This window comes from Pogona vitticeps, chromosome 6 (genome assembly GCF_051106095.1).
Source record: "Pogona vitticeps strain Pit_001003342236 chromosome 6, PviZW2.1, whole genome shotgun sequence".
NCBI lineage: Eukaryota > Metazoa > Chordata > Lepidosauria > Squamata > Agamidae > Pogona > Pogona vitticeps.
Window position 1 is genome coordinate 38617577 of NC_135788.1, and position 17904 is coordinate 38635480.

Here is a 17904-nt window from a genome sequence, read left to right on the forward strand (position 1 = left end):
TTGAATAAAGAAAAAAGGTATCACAAAAACTAATAAATATTCAAAATTAATAATAGATGGGCATAATTTAAATAATAATAGGAGAACAAGCTGCTCCCCTACACTACTGCTACAGTTTCTTAACCTGCAAGAACTACACTGAAAGAATATACAATACAGCTTCTGACTGAGGAACACAGGACACACAATATCATTTTCTGTAAGCAGAGAAGAAAAACCCCAGAAATTCATATACAGATGGATGATACACTTACCATTTCTTTCAAAGCATACAAATTAAGTAAAAGTCATTTTTTAAAATCCACTATATAATAAAATGAAATGCACATGATTAAAAAAAAAGGAAGATAACATGGTGGCTTGTCAATCAAACTAACCCAGAATGCAGAGGATGTTTCTCTTTTTTTATGCTGAAGAACTTTTTAAAAATCATTTTTTTACCATTATGATCTATTAGTCTTTTCACAATCTAATGTTTTATGCCAAGCACATGTGCTGATTATAGTACAATACCTCCATTGTTATTGTAATGGCTATTGTTTTTCTTTTTGAACAGTAGCAGCAACAAACTTTTCTCTCTAGGCAACCCTCCCAGCTCTCCAATGGGTTAGTACTCAATTATACCCATTTGAAGTAGACACGTTTCTTATTTGTCAAATGTGTCAAGGGCTGTCTCAACAGTTGCTCCTAGCCTATGGACCTCCATCCCAAGGGAAGGTAGACTAGCCTCCTTGCGGCTGTGCTGCTGAGAGACAAGGCCAGTTTTCTGGCAATGTAGCTGGATTGCTGTTGAATAGCTTTAACTACTCTTTACCTAAAATCCTCTTGCATAAAGTTATGCCTGCACAAACTGATGGTATCATCAGCTGGGGCTTTTATCACTCATAGTTTCCTATTCTATCCCACCAGGTTCCAATGCTCTTTGGATTCCTTTGAACTGGGAAAGCCTTTGGGAGCCTCAGGACTTGAATAGCCTTTAATACTCCAAAACTGCCACTAATCCAGCAAGAAGGAAACATGTTTTTAAGATATGGGGAGCTGTGGGTCCCAGAAGTATTGGGGGCCACATGCAGCCAGCAGGTCACATGTTTCTACACACAGCTGTAGTTATGTTCTATTTAGCAACTTTTGTCCTTGCATTTGTCTCTCCTGATGGATGCAGAAGTTTTGCATCCTAAGATTGAGAATTTTTGCAAAATGCTTTCCCCAAACACTCTGTTCATTAAGCATAGAGTTCTAACAGGCCATCTACTCATAGTGTGTTGAGCCCACTGTGGCGGAACCCCCCACATCACGCCTGTCCATCATGGGGAGCTCAAGGGCAGGAGCCTGTGAGAGGACAGGAGGGGCAGAACCAAAAGGACAGTTAGACAGTTGGTTAGGCAGTTAGAGAGAAGAGTTTGAGAAAAGAGGTTGCAGATAGGAAATTGAGGAGAGAGAGTTAGGAGATTGAATTGTGAAAGTTAAGAGGGAGATTGGAAAACTGGAATGATAGAGAGAATAGGAAAGAGTTCAAAAGTATAGAGAATCGATAGTCCAAGAATATTGTAACAGTAACTAAATACACATACAAACCAATGTGAAAGCAAATGATATTTAATGAATAAGCCTAAATGTCTGTGATTTTCTCCTGTGATTTGCATGACACCTACAAGATCAATAAATCTGTTGTATTGGCAGCACGTGTCTAAGATCTATCTAATTGGCATTGAGTGAATAATACCTGGTGGCAGTGTGAAAGGAGGAAAAGCATCCAGAGGGTGCGCTTGGGTTTAGAGAAAATAAACCAAGGACACAGGGTGGATGTGACACCCACTAATTGCAAGATCTGAATTATATGGTAGACTTGAGATCCGTATCAGTTATCCTTTTCCAAAATTTGTCACTTGAGGCAGGCAATACAACATAATCTGTTCTTTTCCCACAGTACAAATGCAAAGATAGCCATGTTCCCAGCACCCTAGCATGCTCAATAAAAGATGCAAGCTAATCTGGTCTGTTGCGACACAGTTCCTGATCCACTTTCAGTCACAAATACATTTCCTCTCAAATGATTCTGAACAGAGAATACTGAAAAATAAAGCCATTAACAATCCTTTAAACAGCCACTATCAAATTGATTGACATAGTAAATCAATGAGTCTGGATCTATTGAAAACCAATGTCTGGAGTGCTTGAATTACTCCAAGATATGAACACTGCTAAATAAACCTATATGAGTTACTTTTATTCAAAAAAATGAAACAAAGGTAAGGAATGAAAACAGAAAAGTTTTGTAAAAACAAAACCTCAGAGTGATATTGATTGAAAATAATATCCAATAGAGAAGGGGAAAAGACTCATAAATATTTTATGCCTTTTCTTGATATACTTTGTTAAGTGGCACTCTTAGCTTCTCTTCTAGCTTTGAAAGTGTATAATAAATAATCCCAATAAACAAATTAGTTATAAATATGAAAGACAAACCCAGAATTCCAACACAGGCCGATTTCTTATACTTACTTATACTGTATTAGAATATATTAAAACTTTAAATAAAAAAGAATACTACAAAAAGTATGAATTGCAAATAGGATCTCGAATAGGTTTTTCCTTTTCATGTTTGCTCTATTAGCATAGTCATCATTAGTAACATTCAGGAACATTATTGCCAAGAGTAAAATAATTAGGTAAGATGCTTATACAAAAACACGGGGGAGGGGAATATCCATGTCAGTAACAGAAGATCTGACATGTATGCCACTTCAGCATAAATTCTTTTCTTCCTCAAATTTCTTTCCACATACAGGAAAACACCACAGCCACTGGATGTTTCTCTAGTATAAGGGCAGGCAAAGCAAAGGTTATGAGTCATTCTGGGCCAATAATGCTATTCAACCTGCTCCATGCAGTGGCAAATGACATAACACAAATTAAGAGAATAATAAAGGCAGATCTTATGGGTTATGTATATCTACTTTTAACGGATGTGGGAGGACAGTAGCAAAGAAGGAACTGAAAGTTATCCTGGAAGGTAAATAATAAGAAAAAGAACAGGCTGACAAAAATTGAATGAAGAAAGGTATCTTTTCCACATACAGGTTGGGTTTTTCTTTTGAGACTGTGGGCATGTACTTCCAAGAAAAGGGAAATTGAAAGGTCATTGCAACAACTTTAGGGCATTTTGTGATTCATCAAGAATCTTATCCTTTTGAATTTTATGTTGCTAAATTCAATTAATACCTAATGTCTGTGAATTTATTGTATTTATTACTTATTTATTACTTATTTAAAATATTTTACCTCACCTTTCTCCTTAAAACGGTCCCAAGACAGTTTACATTATTAAATGACAATATCTGAAAGCTGAGAATAGCAACCATATAAATTTTAAAAGAATAATACAAGTATCACATTAAAATTGGTAAACAAAATCAACACTAAAAACAGATTCCAAGTAACAAGGCACAACACTCCATTAAAAAAAAACCCTCTCACACAGCTAGTCATCATGGTAAAGCCTTTCTGAAGAGAAAGGTCTTTGTCTGCTTGCAGAAAGACAGCAAAGATCGACCAGCCTGGCCTCCTGTGGGAGGGAGTTCCAGAGTTTTGGTGCAGCAAGACAGAAGGCCTTTTTCTATGTCCCCACCAAATGCACCTATGAAGGTGGTGGTCAGAAAAGGGCAAGCAAGATAGAAAAGGGTCTAAGACACCAAGCTTTGGGAGGAATGGTTGACAGTGCAAAGTGTATTTTAGTAGCTAATTAATTAATTAATTAATTTCCTTCCTTTCTTCTCAGGAGGACTTAACAGCTTACAACATTCTTCTCAAGAGGAGCTAAGGATGCTTACAAAACCAACATTAAAACTAAAAATAAATCATTACAATATTAAACAAGAATTTAAAAGGTAACAAATCAAAAACTAGTGAATAAAAACAAAATCATTCTAAAAACCTTCTTAAGAACCCTATCTTTGGCCAGTTACTGAGAAAAAGTTGGCCTGAAGAGAAAGATATATGTGGGCTTGCAGACGTAAAGAGGGAGCCAGCCTGGCCTCCTATTGGAGAGAATTCCACAGCTTAGAAGCAGCAACAGAAAAGACCTTCCTCTCATGCACTCACCAAATGCACCTGTGAAAGTGGTAGGACCAAATGAAAGGCCTCCTCTGATGATTTAAAAACTCACGTATATGCTCATAAAAGGAGAGGCAGTAGATACCTTGCACCCAAATCATTTAAACAAAGGAGAATATTGAGAGGTGGTAGGACAACTATCTGAAACATTTGAAAGGGCTGCTACACAGAAGATGGAGCAAGGTTCCTTCCAACTGTCCACAGGGCAGGACCAAAACCAATGGATTCAAATCACAAGAAAGGAGATTTCAACCAAATAGTAAGAAAATACGCTGACAGTCAGTGCTGTTTGCCAGTGGAACTACCTATCGTGACATTTTTACTTTTTGAATAATTATAAATTTGTTAGTACTTTCACAAGATATTTATGATAATAATGGTTGTTTCAAGGACAATATATCCAAAGTCACATCCCCATCTGCTTGGTGTCTATGGCCGTAATTAGGAAATAAAGACAGTTTCTTTTCCCCAAAAAATTCACAGAATCTCAACGACCATGCCACACTGCCTTAAAAATTTTATTCATAAGCATACAGGATCATATTTATAGCTTCCATTAATAGTATCTGTAGAGTTTTCCAGTACTTGGGCAGTAAAACATGAACCACTGTTACAGTAACATAAAAGATACAATTATTTTGGAATCGTTCAGGATCAGATTTTCAGTGCACCCCATCAGTATGAATATGAGGTTTAGCTGTAGTTTATAATCTGTAAAGGAGGGGGGCAGGGCAGATCTCCTGTTCAGGTGGGAAACAAATCATGCCAAACTGCTGATGGTTTGTGCCCATCTCTAGTGTGGATGGTCTTGGTCTCCAGTGACACATCCCTGTTCTTGATAATCTTTTCTAATTACTTCATTGCTGCCTTTCCTAGTCTCAAATCTTCTGATTTCTTGGCTGCAGTTTCTATTTGGATTGATGACTGAACCATGGTATAAATAATCTCTAATTAATTTAATTTCTTCATTGTCAATACTAAAATTGTGTAGTTTTTCTGTAGTCCCGTACAACTTTGTAATTTTATGATTCTCTGATGTCATGAGTTCCAGAATCTGTATGTAACATGTAGACATGGCGACAAATATAAAAACAAATCAAGATATTCATTACATATCCCTGATTTGTCAGATATTTGTTGCTTCGTATTCTTGGGGTCCAGAGACCCTTTCATATTCGTCCCTTCATTCCCTATCTGCTTATGCCCCCACGGATCAGCTGTTCGTTGGGGGCATAAGCAGAGAGTGGTTTTCCCTTCAGGCGGCTTGCTAAACCTGCCCGAAGGGAATCCCACCCCTGGGGCTGGGGGATGGCTTGGTTCCCCTTTCCTCCTCTTCCTTTGCCTGCATGGCATAAGAAGAACAGTGAAGGGATCAAAGTGCTGGGGGATCACTTTGATCCCTGCTTTCCACCTTCTTGCTAAACCCCATGGGCATAGGAACAGGAAGGAAAGCAAAAAAAAAAAATCAACAAATTTTAAATGATTCGATGAATGACAAATTGGATTTGTTGTTCCTCGGGTCGGGGAGGCGCAGTTCATGGTTTGTGAAGTAGTTTTATCTACTTCATCCCATGAAGCAAGATGAAGCGCCATTTTAGTTTTGTCCCCATCTCTAGTAACATGTGATTCAGAAACACAAGAGTTTAACCTTGTGAATGGACAAAAAGAAAAAAAGAAAAAAAATATCCCTCTCATTTTCCCTATACAATATAGAAATAACACACTTTGAATTTCCCAGGTGTCCTTCAAATTGTAGCAAGCTTAGTTTTGTTACTAAAAAGAAAGCAAAGCGAGTGAACCTTGTGCAGCCATTTCTCACATTAGAGAGAACAAGTAACATCTTGATGACATGTTCTTTAAATCATACTAGTTGATACTGACTTGTTCCTACTTCTTTAGCAATTCTGTATTCATAATGATTAATACACAAAATTTCACCAAAATCTGCTGTAAGTTCATTCTTTATTACAAGGCAATGATTCATTATACTTTTGTCAAGTACTGTAGTTGAACTGCTACTAAAAAGTGCCAACCTACTTTCCATAAAACAGAGTCATATGTCTTTTCATAACATGACAAGTGATAAGCAAATTAAAATGCTTAGCAATAAATAATTAATGATCTGAAGAGGTACAAGGAGTGACACACACACATTAAAAAGTCACACACAGAAATCAAACACGTCCACGATGAATGTTTGATAACTACATTAACAGAGGAACACATACACATAGTTACATATGTATCTATATGGACACAATCCAATTGTGAACTTCAGCGAGCAGAACAGAAGACAGCAGATGTGAGAGTTGTTTTTCCCTTCCCACTGAACCCACTAATAAATTAGTGGGTGCAAGGTATCTACTTTTAAAATGAAGATATCTACAGGTGAAAATGGACATTTATACTACATTCATGCCCTAAGTTTCATATATCTAGTAAAAAATACATTTTCTTAATAATTGGACATAAGTGGAGTGGATACAGGTTGTCATTTGAATATACGAACTGAAACATTACGAGAGAGAGAGAGAGACAGAGAGAGAGACAGAGAGAAGATGCATATTTCTGAAGATCAGACGTAACGTTTTCTTAAGGAAATAGATGTCTTCATAAGGGGAAGGAAAATTCTCGTTAGCATCTGATGTGAACCACCTCTCTTGATCAATATGACAGGTGTGCTAAATGACAAAGTTCCTACCAGTTTCTCATAAACATTCATTGTGCGAACCGCTTGGTATCAACTAAAGGGGAAAGGGAGCTTTCACATATTGTAAGATCCATAAAAAATTAAAGATTTCAATGCTGTGAGGAGGCCTAGAGATGCCACGTACTTCCAAACAAAATGATAAAAGGAGTTAATCTAAAAGGGAATAAACTATGAAGCTTACAAATTACGTTGATGGAGTTTGAAGAAGTTAAGAGATGCTACAGATGCTAATAAAATATGAATAAGCATCAGTCTACTGTTGTGCTTCACTCACTAAGCTCTGCATCATGGTCTTACTTCAAAATTGTTCCTGATATAAGAATTGACAAAGGGTGCTAAATCATATGTACTAATTTGCTAGCATCCATTGTGCTGTTTATTAAAATGCAAAACAAATTAACATCTAGTTGTATCCTCTCAAAGCTAAAAGAAAGAGAGAAAAAGGAGGCGAACAGAGATTGGCACAATAAGTAGTCTCTTGTTAAGTCACTGTTGTGCAAAGTTTGGAACTATTTCAGAGTAATTTTATTCCATTTTGTTTTGTTTTGTATTGTGCTATTTATTTCAGAAAGCTCAGCTCAGAAGCAGCATCTGTCTTTCTCAGTAGTTTTGCCTCTTTTTTAGCCAGCTGGGTTGACTGTCTTGATGAAGCTTTTCAAACGATCAAACGGCGAAAATTAAAACATATTCTGCAAGATTATTTTCATTGTTCTTCACCACATGTTCACTGAATAAACTATCCAGTCATTGTCTGACTTTTTGTTATCAAGCTGCACTCCCTGCACTTCCTGTCTGTTTTGTTGTTGCAAATTTGGTAAGCACACAGAAAAAGAGTGGTTGGACAGGAAGACAAGCAAGTATTAGGCACTCATCAGAAGCAAAGTTCATATATTACTTTCTACACTTGCTTTTTATTCTGAAATTAGAACGTTTTGTAATTTTTTTAAAGGAAGCCTTTGGACATAAATTTTTGTCTTTTTTCCCCATCAGCATTACATAAAATAAACACACTGCACAAAATAAAACATTTTCAGAATACTCTCAGACCAGATTTCAATTAAAAGACAAAACAGATCACTTGATTTGTGTATGTAATGTATTGGTTAGCAAACATAGCAATCACATTTGTGAACATAATTAAAGGGCATTGTGGCGATCCCCCTTTGTGCCCTTTTTATTTTTGGGCTCTACAAAGGTAAATACGCCCTTTTCACTGCCACCAGGTATTCTCTTAATACCAATTCAAGTCCCACACACACAGGAGTTGCTCATATAACTTAGGAATCAGGTTTTCAATTAAACATTCTTTTATTAATGAACAAATAAAAAAGGAAATCAATATATAACTGGTTCTGGTATTCATGTATAATACATCATGTGTTCAATCACTGGTATTCAGAACTCTTGTGTACTTTAAATCAATATCTCCCATGTTTTACTTATAAGTTCATTTCTGCCTGTTACATGTGTGTTTTAATCTTTCAGTTTCTTTTCTGAACCCCTTTTTTATCTATTCCTAAATCCTAACACTTTCTCAACATCTTGTGGTCCCTAACTCTCTCTATCTCTCCCTGATTCCAACTCTATCCCTATCTCATTCCAACTGTCTCCCTAACTGTCTCTTCCAGCTGTCTTAACTGTCCTTTTAGCTCCGCCCCTCCTGCCCTATCCTCTGATTGACAGGCAGGAATGATGTCACCTTTTTGCAGCCCACTACAGGCATATATTACACTATAGAAAGATCATCTTATCATAAACAACGATTTACAGACGTTGTCTAAGCAAAGGAGGAGGATCTATTTTTTGTCTTTTGTCTTATGCAGATGATACATCTAAATAAAAATCCTCAGCCACCTGTTGCATGCAACTATATCACAAAGGCACATGCAAAACAGAGCAACCAATATAAAATAAAAGCTTATCCATTTGGAAGAAATTGTCTATGTTTATGTTACATGCTGTCAAACTGCATCCATCTTACAACAGCGTATGTATTAATGACTTCCAAAACATCCTGTCATTAAGAGCCCTGATGAGGTCTTTCAGATTATGGGCCGTGACTTCTTTAACTGAACCAATTCATCTTATATTAAGTCCTCCCCATTTTTTATTACTTTCATCTTTTCCTAATACTGTATTATCATATTTTAATTTCTTCTCTCTTCAATATGCCCAAAGTACAACAGTCTTGATGTAATCAGTAAGTGTTCAGGCTTCATCTAATCTAAAACCAATTTGTCTTTTCGACAGCCCATGGTATGTGTAAAACTATCCTCCAACACCATATTCCTAATAAATCTGTTATTTTTCCTGTTAGCTTTTCTTCATTGTCAAACTTTTGCATCTATATATTGTAATCAGGAATAGTATAGCCTTCAGAGACACAACTTTACTTTTAAGGGTCTTTTCTAATTCCTTCACAGCTAATTTTTCAAGTCTTAATCCCCTTTTGATTTCTTGATTACACTCTCATGTCTAGTTAATAACTGAACCAAGATATAGAAAACAATTAACTATTTCAACTTCTTCAATGTGCACACTAAATTATTTTTATGTTTCTGTAGTCATTTTTGTCTTCTGAATGCTTGACTGTAATCTTGCTTTTCCTATTTAACTATAATCAGTAATTATTTCAGATCATTGTTATTTTTTACAAATAATCTGGTGTCATATGCATATATTAATTATTTTTCATCTGCCAATTTTCATTCCTTCTCATCTGAATCTAATCTAGCTTTCTGTATTATATGTTCTGCATATGAATTGAACAGGTAGGGAAATACAATACTGTACACGCTTGTTTGATAGCTTTAGCAACTGAAAGCTGTTTTATTTCTTCATATTCTCTCCTAACTGAAGTTTCTTGTCCAGATAGAGATTCTCCATAAGGCAATCACAAGTTGTGACACACCAGTTTCTTTCAAAACGATAGCACTCCCTGATTCACACCATCAAAGGCTTAATGTAATCTGTAAAGCACAAATGTCTGTCACTGTACAAGATCAATTCTTAAGATACTGAATTACAGTATTTTCTTCTGAGGCAACGTTACAGATCATAGGATGATGGCAGACATGTAAATATGTTAAGGAACTATAACCTCTAACGGTACAGTGATCTGTGGTTATTTCTGCTTTTTATTCAGCACTCTTCTGAGGAAGAGTGCCTCAGTCTTTTTTTTTTTTAATTGCATAAAACTGCCTTATTAGTGTTTTTGTTTTACACAACAGATGTTGCTTACTTTAAATAGCAATTTGCTAAGACAAAAAAATGAAGAGCAACACGACAAAAAAATGAAGAGCAAGAAAAAAAATGAAGAGCAACACAAAAAAATGAAGAGCAACACAAAAATAAAGGGAAATGCAGGTTGCTTAAATGAGACAGCCTACACATGTTTTAAAATGGGATATAGTCAGTGTAATAACTGAAATTCAACATCATATGACAAGCTTCCACTTGTATGATGTGACTTCCTTTTCTCCCCACTTTCTCTGTAACCCTTTGTAAATATCTGATTTACTCCAGAACGGATTTGGAAGGCAAGAAGGAGCTGGAGGAGGAAGGTGAGACACTCCCAGCCCTGCAAACAAAAGCAGTTCTTGTCAGTGATCCATTGGAATCCACCTAATACATTAATTACCGTAAGTCATCTCAGACTTGTTATATTGAAAAAGAAACTGCTACAGAATGGGGGAAAAAACATTTTAACTAGGAAAACTGAGTACTCAGTCACTGAAAATCTTCTCAGGTTACATTTTCTACAGAGAATCCATGTACTGTATATACAAATCATTCTCATAATCAAACTGTTTTGAGATTTATTCCAAAACTGGCCTCTAAGACAATTACTGCTATGGAAAGGCAAATCTAAGTGGACATTTTCCTCCATCACTGGATACCCAGATTGTCACTAGGGTCAGTACAGTATGCAGGATCATCAAATGCAAATTATGTATGTCTTTTTTTATGGCTTTAAATATTCCTCCACCACTATGGCTATCTCTCTTTGGTATGCCATCGTGATGATACTTTCTTCCTTTAGAACATAAGATTATATAAGAACATAAGAAGAGCCCTGCTAGATCAGGCCAAAGGCCCATCTAGTCCAGCTGCCTGTATTTCAGACGGCCCCACGAGATGCCTCTGGGAGCACACGAGACAACTAGATACAGTGGTGCCTCGCTGCACGAAAAACTCGCTAGACGAATGGGTCTGGCGAGGGTTTTGGTGCCTCACAAGACTATTTTTCCTATGGCCCTGTTTCACAAGACGAAGCCCCGGGAGGCTTCTGAAAGTGGTGCTTTGCTGGTGTGTGTGTGCTCTTCTCGGCTCACGCCCCCCTCCCCGCCTCACAGCTGACTGGCGCAGGATGTCAGAGGCTTCTCCGGGCTTTCCCAGCAGGTAAACAGGCAGTGGAAATGCACCAGGGAAGCCTCTGAAAGTGGCACTTTGCTGGAGGTGGGTGGGTGGCTGTTTTGGCAGGGGCAGGCCCACCAACCCCGCGTGCCCCTGCACCCCTCGCGGCAAAGCGCTGCTTTCAGAAGCCTCCCAGGGCTTGTTCAGCAGTGGAAAAGCACCCGGGAGGCTTCTAAAAGTGTCACTTTGTCGTGGGGGTGCAGGGGGCGCGGGGGTGACGGGCCTGCCCCTGTGGCAAGGAGTTCCACAGACTAACACGCTAGGTGAAGAAATATTTTCTTTTGTCTGTTCTCACTCTCCCAACACACAATTTGAGTGGATGTCCCCTGGTACTAATATTGTGTGAGAGAAAAAGAGCTCACTCTATCCACTTTATCCATCCCCTGCATAATTTTATACATCTCAATCATGTACCCCTCAGGCACCTTTTATCTAGACTAAAGAGCCCCAAACACTGTAGCCTTTCCTCATAAGGGAGCTGCCCCAGGCCAGTCATCATTTTAGTCGCTCTTTTCTGCACCTTTTCGAGTTCCACTATGTCTTTTTTGAGGTGCGCCAACCAGAACTGTACGCAATACTCCAGGTGCTGCCTTACCAGGGTTTTGTACAATGGCATTAGAATGTTGGCTGTTTTATTTTCAATCCCCTTTTTAATGATATCTAGCATGGAATTGGGATGTGGTGGCACTGTGTGTTAAATTGTAGAAGCCTCTATGCTGCATGGTCAGAAGACCAGCAGTTTTAAGATCGAATCCACGTGACGGAGTGAGCTCCCATCGCTTGTCCCAGCTCCTGCCAACCTAGCAGTTCGAAAGCATGTAAATGTGAGTAATTAATAGGTACCACCACGGTGGGAAGGTAATGGCATTCTGTGCCTAGTCGGGCTGGCCACATGACCATGGAAACTGTCTATGGACAAATGCTGGCTCTACGGCTTGGAGACAGGGATGAGCACCACACCCTAGAGTTGGACACAACTGAACTAAATGTCAAGGGGAACCTTTACCTTTACCTAGCATGGACTTGGCCTTCTTCACGGCCGCTGCACACTGGGTTGACGCTTTCATGGAGCTGTCCACCAGCACACCAAGTTCTCCTTCCTGATCCATCACAGACAGCTCAGAACCCATTAGCTGATAATCAACATTATGATTTTTTGTCCCAATGTGGATTTCTTTACATTTTCTTACGTTGAAACACATTTGCCATTTTCCCGCCCATTCTCCCAGTTTCACAATCCCTTCTAGTCTTTACCACCCAGAAAAGTTTTGTGTCATCTGCAAACTTGGCCACCTCGCTGCTTATCCCTGTCTCAAGGTCCTTTATGAACAGGTTGAAAAGCACTGGTCCCAGGACAGATCCCTGGGGCACACTGCTTTTCACCTGTCTACATTTTTGAAAATTGCCCACTGACACCTACTCTCTATTTCCTGGTTCTCAACCAATTCTCAGTCCATAAGAGGACCTGGCCTCCATACATGGTATGTTCTCTTTCAATTTTCAGTAGAGGTCTACAATAATATGGCAGAAGTTGCTCTCACATGTAACATATTAAATGTTCCAGAGGGCCTCTATGGAGTTCCATAGATAGCTGTGGGAAAAGCATATATTGAGCAAGATAGCAGCATTGCTCAGCAGTATGTGTGATGTCTTTCAAAAACTGGAAAAAAAAGAGAAGAGATACAGCTGCCTGACAAAACAATATGAGTGAACACCTGATGTGGAAGAGAGAAGAGAAACAACAGAGAAAAGGAAGGAGACAAATCACATGGGGGCCTTCTTCCCTGACAGCACCATGTGAACTCCTTGTGATGCAACTGAGGATCTGCCCACAATGGGAAATTTGGTGCTGTACAGACGGCATCTTAAAGGTTATTATCTTAAATGCAATCTGTTTTAACTCTCACTTGAGCACTCCTTCCATCCACATTGGAGATCGTACATTTGTCTCACCCCAGGCCCCATTTAGTCATTAACAATTTGAAAGTAACTTTTAAAAGCCAAAATAAATAACTCACTATAGATTCCCAGTGTGGTATTGTACAGGGGTCCGCAACACCCAGTCCACGGCCCGGTGCTGGTCCATGGTCATGGCAGGACCAGGCCACAGAGACAGACCTCCCACTCACCCCGCACACACTCCTCCCATGCACTCCACCGGCATGCATGGCCTGCCACTCACATGTATGCACGCCCTGCCCCTCCGTGCATGCGTGCAAGCACGTGCCCCCTTCCGTAATCACACCCCACCCCTTCACGCATGTGTACAAGCGCGCCCTGCCCCTCCACAAGCACAGGCGGCCCTGCCCCCATGCACGGACCTCACCCCCCAACTGGTCCACGATTCAGAAAAGATTGGGGGCCACTGGTGTAGTATACATAGTGATGTACTAGGACCCTGGAGAACAGGGTTCAAACCCCCACTTAGCTATCTAAACTAACTGGGAGAGTGGAACTGGTAAAACCAATCTTTAAATATATCATCTACCTTGAAAGCCATATTAAGGTCGCTATAAGCCGCCTAGAGTGGTCAAAATGACTAGATAGGTGGGGTATAAATACAATCAATCAATCAATCAATCAATCAATCAATCAATCAATCAATCAATCAATCAATCAATCAATCAATAAAATATAAGTCAGTTCTGACTTGACAGTCCAGAACATGCACAAACATACAAACACAACTTTGAAGTCATAAAAAACCTCTAAAATTTTTGAGGTTTCACAAAGTACCTGAATGCAGAGACCTATAATCTACTCCTTAACAGATCTGATTAGGCTAATATAGTTGAAACAAAGTGATAAATAGGAGGGACAGGACCAGTCTATTTTCAGGCAAGAAATTGCAGAGCTTTGCTCTTGAAGGAGGAGTTCAGCTGAGCTGAATTAAATAAGAATGTAAATCTTGCCTTGTTTTGTTCTTGCAAGTAAAATTAAAAACAAAAACAAAAATCCCTGATTACTTGCTCCTATTGGGTAAGATTATGAGTTTTTGTGCATTTTTTTTTCATTTTGATACTTTTTTGAAAAATAGTATTTTACTGCAAAACAACCCACTGTATTATATGTTAAAAAAAACCTAACCCTCATATTTCTCCCCAAATAGAATTTTTTATGCAAAGCAAAAGTTCTTTGCATTAAAAGACAGTCTGCTGCTGCAGCAGCAGCTGCAAAAAGTGGCAGTTTTTTCCCCTTCATGCAGGAGTAAAAAATCCTGCAACAACTGACCTTTTCCCCTTACCTCACAAAGTGTCTTGGTAGGTTGCAAGGGAAGAAAATTAGCAAATGTTTGTTGTTCTTACATTTAATCATGAGTGTGTGCAGGGGAGAAAAGGAGAAACAGTTGAGGTTGGGGAATCAAAGTATGAACAATAACAATGAGTAGATCTGTACTGGATCTAAACCCATGCCTATAGCGTTTTAACTATACAGTATCTACTGCAAGCAAGTATCTGAAGCCAAAATCTGAATTTTACTATTCAAATCATGCATTCTACTGCTGCCAATAAGAACCAACTAAACCACACCCTAATGAATAAAATCTGTATTGCTTCAAAGCACTTACAATTTTTATGGGTGGGTTGTCATTGACAGCCGCTAACATTTTTTATTTTCCCCTTCCTCTATAAAAATAATTTACATTCTTCTACAGTTGGTGGTTTACACTAAATCTTAGTCCAAAATACATGATTTCCCATCTTTTCTCAGCAGGGAAGCTGTCACCACTTGGTGTAAAAGATTTCAACCATCTGTCTATCAAGCAACAGTTGCATGGGTGTTCAAATAAATTCCATTATTACAAGATGGTCCATCAAAATGTACGTGTTAGGCATTGTTGTCCAAGTCCAGATTTAAAATTCATGTAATTTTCTTTAAAAAAATGACAAACCTGTTATTTATATGTCACTACAACAATAATCATAGGAATATGAGCATTTCTGAAGAGTACTAAGCTTAGAACCATTTTTCTCCTTAAAGTAGTAGTCCCTTAGTTAAAAATAATAAAAATTCTTGCCACAGTAAGGCAACAATCAACCAAAATGTGAAAGCTTCTGAGTTCTCCAGAATTATTAGTCAGGCTAGATGATACACAAAGCAGGAGATATGGAAATTTCAGCCACATGCCATGGCTGTGAGGTTTACAATATTGACCAGTCTCCAGACAGAAATTGAACTGAACGAATGAGTAATTCAACTGAAGAAACATTTTCAAATAATATAGGAAGCTCCCTTATATCACATCAAATCAGGATGGGATTTTCAGGATGCTTAAAATCCACCAGGCAGACTTCTGGGATGGTGAAAGGAAAAAAGCTATTGCCTACTTCATTCCACATGCATCGGCTGAGGGGAAGGGAACACCCCATCACTCCCGCTGCTTGCTGGGAATCTTCCTAATGCACTATGGGGAGGATACTCCAGTGAGAGGCTCCCCCTATAAAGTGTAATGGGCAGCAAGACTAGCCTCCCCATGGTGCACTAGGTCAATTTTCAGAACACAGTGGGACTGAGGAGCATTTCCTTCTCTCCAACTAATGAACATGGAATGAAGCAGAAAGACATCTCTTTTGTCTTCTTGTCCTCTATCAAAAAGCCACCATACTATTCTGAGTACACTTGATTTTGACTGACCTCAAAAACTATGCAGTCAGGCCTGGTAATATTTGGATGAGAGACCAGGAAATACGTACCAGAGACTAGAGATAGGGGTATTCATATTCGTATACAAATACCTCTGCTCAGATGGACTTAACAAGGGTCCAGCCTCTGGGGCCGGACCATACACTCACACATCTGGTGGCGGTCGTACTCTTCGTTCCAATCACTCCCGGAATCCCACTCATCCTCCCTCCCACTGCCAGGAGTGGCTAGCCGAGCGGGGCTCTGGGAGTGACTGGAAGAAGAGTGAGGCCTCCGCCGCCACCGGACACGTGAGTGGATGGTATGGCCCCAGGGGTCAGACCCTCATCAAGCCCAGCTGAATACCCCCATCTCTACCAGGGACCTCCATTTATGTTTAGTAGGTAGCAACATGAGGCTAGAAGGAACTATGGTTTGACCTGCATAAGGCAGCTTACTATGTTTCAACCTGAACTGGAAATGTTAGGGATTGAATGTTAGATCTTCTGCATGGAAAATCTGTGCATTACCACTCAGCTACAGAAGTCTCCCCTAGTCTGAATGAATTAGTCACTGCATAGTCACTGCATATATCAAATTACACCCAGCATTCTTAGACAAAGAAAATTAGCCAGCTTTGGATGAAATGCATTTATGTTTGTTTCTGATCAGGCAGACATATAGCTGAGTTTATGCTGGTAAAATATGACCAACAATGAGCTTCATACGACTGCTACAGCAGAATATACCTAACAAACTATCTTTCTAGAACACACATACAGTGGTGCCTCGCATAGCGAGGTTAATCCGTTCCGGATTAACCTTTGCTATGTGAAAACTTCGTTAAACGGAAAGCAAAAAGCCATTGGAACGCATTAAACTTAGTTTAATGCGTTCCAATGGCTTCCATACTCACCGTTCAGCGAAGTTCCTCCATACTGCCACCATTTTCGCGCCCTCGGTAAGCGGGGCGCGAAACTGGTGGCCATTTTGGAACCGCCGATCAGCTGGGAGGCGGGCTCTTGCAAGGAGGGAGCCACCTCCCTCCTCTGCAAGAGCCCACTGCCCAGGTGGGTAGAAACGCTGGCTGGCTCTTGCGAAGGAGAGCGGGGACCTCCACCTCCCTCTTTCGCAAGAGCCTTTCTACCCAGCTGGGAGGCGGGCTCTTGCAAGGAGGGAGCCACCTCCCTCCTCTGCAAGAGCCCGCTGCCCAGCTGGGTAGAAACGCCGGCCGGCTCTTGCGAAGGAGAGCGGGGACCTCCACCTCCCTCTTTCGCAAGAGCCGGCTGGCATTTCTACCCATCCTGGGCTTGGATCCGCCCCGTGCTCAGCTGAGCGCGGGGCGGATCCAAGCGGCGGCGGCGGCAGGGTGGGGGGGTGTCCGGAAGGCTTCCAGGCAAAGCACTGGAAGCCTTCCGGACCCCCCTACCCTACCCTGCCCCAGCCGCCGGGAGCCGACCCGCGCCGCCTATCCCAGTCATGCTAGCATGACTGGGATAGGCAGCGCGGGGTGACTTCAAGCGGCGGCGGCAGGGTATGTGTGTTCCGGACGGCTTCCACTGCTTTGCCTGGAAGCCTTCCGGATCCACCCTACCCTGCCCCCGCCGCCACTGAGAGCCTTCCGAGCTCTCAAAGGGGTTCTCTCCAATGTCGGAGGGGGGCCCTTTGAGAGCTGGGAAGGCAAAATGTCGGCAGTCAGGCGGTGGCTTCGGGGTCCTTCCGAGGCCGCCACCCACTGCCGACATTTTCCCCCAGCTGAGCGGCGGGAGCAGTCCTTCGGTATGCGGATTAATCGTTAAACGGTGCACTCGTTAAGCGAGGCACCACTGTACTTAGCTTTTAAATAACACATTTCAAGTGTACAAAACATACATACATTGGATCAACAGTCCTTACAATCTCTCTGTAATGACAGGCCAGTAAAAAATTTATTGCTTAGAAAATATATTTTTTTAAGGGCACTGGTTTGTCACTTGCTTAATTCCACCTACTAACCTTGCAGCTGAGATGAGATTTGGACCAAGGACTTCCTGGTTCACATG

General features: G+C 40.3%; 1 protein-coding gene across 3 annotated transcripts in view; it reads right to left on the reverse strand.

Annotated features, from left to right (window-relative positions):
• Positions 1-17904, reverse strand: part of RFTN1 (raftlin, lipid raft linker 1) — a 135886-nt gene that overhangs the window by 92901 nt on the left and 25081 nt on the right. The window lies entirely within an intron of this gene.